The sequence below is a fragment of the Anolis sagrei genome, chromosome 2 (genome assembly GCF_037176765.1).
Source record: "Anolis sagrei isolate rAnoSag1 chromosome 2, rAnoSag1.mat, whole genome shotgun sequence".
Taxonomy (NCBI): Eukaryota; Metazoa; Chordata; class Lepidosauria; order Squamata; family Dactyloidae; genus Anolis; species Anolis sagrei.
Window position 1 is genome coordinate 104,869,049 of NC_090022.1, and position 3,806 is coordinate 104,872,854.

Genomic DNA, 3,806 nt, shown 5'->3' on the forward strand with positions numbered 1-3,806 from the left:
GCTTCTTATGCGCATGCGTGGATTGTGGCAGAGGCAGGGATATGAGGAAAAGGGACTTCGTAATTGGTAAAGCGAGTGAGCATGCTCTAAAAGAAAATTGACGCACATGACAGCGGTTTCCCGTCAAAGGGCACTGAGCATGCGCTGTAGCAGCCTTGGGCGTGGACGGTCAGTATGGCAAAGGGGTAATATGTGATCTGAAGTAACGAAGTGCAAGCTGAAGGCGGATGGCGCGTAACCAAAGTTCAGATAGAGGGTGCGTCTACCAATGAGTGCGAATACCTCACCAAACTACAATTCCCAGAATTCCATTGCCCTGAGCCAATTAGTTAAAGTGTTATCAAACTGCATTAATTCTACAGCGTAGAATGCACACATTGTAAGAATCCAAGCAAATGCAGTTAGAGAGCAAAACTAGAGTAACTGGGGCCTCGGAGAAAGTTCAGTTTTGTCGAAGGCTTTCATGGCCGGAATCACTGGGTTGTTGTGAGTTTTCCGGGCTGTATGGCCATGTTCCAGAAGCATTCTCTCCTGCCCTTTCGCCTACATCTATGGCAGGCGACCTCTGAGGATACCAGTCATAGATGCAGGCGAAACGTCAGGAGAACATGGCCATGCAGGCCAGAAAACGCACAAGTGCCTGCCATAGATGCAGGCGAAATGTCAGGAGAGAATGCTTCTGGCACATAGCATACAGCCTGGAAAACTCACAACAGCCCCCCAAAAAGAATGGAAGCCATTTTATCTCAATAATGACATGAATAATTATTTTTATTTACATACAAATTAAAGTAATTAATTAGAAGTAGGGTAGAAATTAAATGAACTTTGTCGGTAGTTTGGCTTCTGTTTAGCTTTGTGCAATAAATTATGACAGATGTGAAATTATCATTAATTATTGTTAAAGTTATGTAATGGATTGCATTAATTGAGAGGCGTTTAGTAATCTAGGGGACCATCTTCAAGTCATTAGGCAATTTTGTTTTGCAATTTTTGAGTTTCAAAAAGTCGTGGAAAAAAGTGGGAGGCAGTGCAGCACACCACAAAACTTCATTTATAATGTTAAAAATAGCAATAAGGATAATGCCTTGGTTGGAAAAAAAATGTGTGTTCTCTTTGATGGATCACCATATAGAGTGGAACCATTCACAGAATCCTAGAATCCTAGAGTTGGAAGAGACCTCTTGGGCCATCCAGTCCAACCCCCTGCCAAGAAGCAGGAATATTGCATTCAAAGCACCCCCGAGAGATGGCCATCCAGCCTCTGTTTAAAAGCCTCCAAATAAGGAGCCTCCTCCTTTTAAGAATGTTGCTTTTCTCTGTTTTGACTAGACTTGATTGAGAAGAGAAAGAGATTAGGTACTTGGGGCCGGTACTCCCATCAGTTTTAAAGGTTATGTTTCCCAAACTCCATTCCTGCTTATTATTAAAAATGGCTGTGCTTTACAGACAGGAGATAACAGGATAAGCATATAATTCCTTGCCTCTTACTCAAAAGAGTAATCACTTGATGGGGATCAGTTGACAAGACGCTTTTTATAAGTCCCTGCATGTCATTTTTATCTGTGCAGTTCTATCTAGTGTCATATATTACAGTCAGCCCTCCACATTTGCAGGTTTAATTATTTGCAGATTTGATAAATGTGTCCTCCCTACGAATCTCTAGAGGTGCAACTACACCAGGCCTGGGCAAACTTTGCCCCTCCAGGTGTTTTGGACTTTGACTCCCACAATTCCTAACAGCCTACCGGAGTTGAAGTCCAAAACACCTGGAGGGGCAAAGTTTGCCCAGTCCTGAAATACATTGTGGAATTAATACAGTTTGACCCCACTTTAATTGGTATGGTTCAGTGCTATAGACCTAAGCCCTCTAAGTGTTTTGAACTTCAATTCCTAACAGCCTACCGGAGTTGAAGTCCAAAACACCTGGAGGGCCAAAGTTTGCCCAGGCCTGAACTACACTGTAAAACTAATGCAGTTTGAACCCACCTTAATTGCTATGGTTCAGTGCTATAGAATCATGGGATTTGTTGTTTGGTGAGGCAGCACAATCTTTGGCAGGGAAGGCTAACAAACTTGTGAAACTACAACTCCCACAATTCCATAGCACATTTTCAAAAGTGTTTTAAATATATGTTTTACCCATTTTCATGGGGGTCTTGCACTCTTAACTCTAGTCTGTGCAAAGGGATGTCAGTATTTCCTATTCTACGTGCTTTCCAGAAATTTTGACATGAAGCACATACCACACACATAAACATAATTATATACTTTATCCCTTGCTCTTAATTATTATTCCCCCTTTTCTTCTTTTAACAGGCGGGTTATATGGATACTTTCTGGGTGAAATACATTAAGCTGATCTTTTTTTAAAAAAAACTTTATTTAAACATCTGGAGACTCCAACTCTTCTATCTACATTGGATTCACTGGACGTAACCTCTTATTTCTGCTTCTAGTGTGTATGGAGGATCTAGCGATTGACCTATTTTCTTACTCAAAATTAAAAATTTTAGGGGAGCCAAATAATCACACAATGTATAGGCACATAAAAATATAACTAATATGTTTGTCAAGGCCCCTTCTACACTGCCAAATAATCCAGATTATCAAAGCAGATCATCCAAATTATCTGTTTTGAACTGGATTATTTGAGCCTTCACTGCCATATAATTCAGTTTAAAGCAGATAATTTGGATGTTATATGGCAGTGCAGAAGGGACTAGAGGCTAGTGGACTTCCCTTCTTTGAAGGGGTTCAGACGGGGTGTGGATGGCCATTTCTTAGGGCCCTTCCAGTCAGGCCCTATATCCCAGGATCCGATCCCAGGTTTTCTGCTTTAACCTGAATTATATGATCCCCTACTGCCAGATAATCTGGGATAAACAGAAAACCTGGGTTCAGATCCTGAGATATAGGGCCTGACTGGAAGGGCCTTTGGGCGTGCTTTACTTATTTACCTAGATGGCCCTGCTATACAGGAATATTTGATTGTTTCATCTGTACAGAGAAAGAGTCCTACAGTTGCTTCTTCCCACCAAGAAGCCATTCTAAGAGAGCTTCTTAATCTCTGGTCCCTTCTACACTGCCATATAATCCTGATTATCAAATGAAGTAATTCATATTATCTGCTTTGAACTGAATTATATGAGTCTACATTACCATATAATCCAGTTCAAATCTGGATTTTATATGGCAGTGTAGAAGGAGCCTCAGAAACCCATTTAGGAGCAAGGGAACTGCAAAATTGTGGCCACCATAATACCCCCCCCCCCCCACATCAACCTTGTGAACAGCAGATTTTGGGGATCTTTGTGTCTTATTGAGGTTTTAAATGTCAAAAAAGTTTCTGCACAAGTCCCCCACTGGCACTTTGTCTTTCATGGTGATCACTGGCCAACAAATCCTGTTATCCAGATTACATCTAAAAAATAAAACATGAAACTATACATAGTTCTACATCTATATAAAATTTCAGTTAGTGGAAGCATAATTAGAAGTTAGCCGCTGTTAGTAGCTATAATATCCTATACAATGCTCAGAAATGTTGAGTAATGTCGAAGGCTTTCATAGCTGAAATCACTGGGTGGTTGTAGGGGTTTTTTTGGCCTATATGGCCATGTTCTAGAGGCATTCTCTCCTGACGTTTCAACTGCATCTATGGCAAGCATCCTCACAACCTCTGAGGATGCTTGCCATAGATGCAGGCGAAACATCAGGAGAGGATGCCTCTAGAACATGGCCATATAGCCCAAAAAACCCTACAACCACCCAATTTTGAGTAAAGTTCAGCAGACTCCTCTACA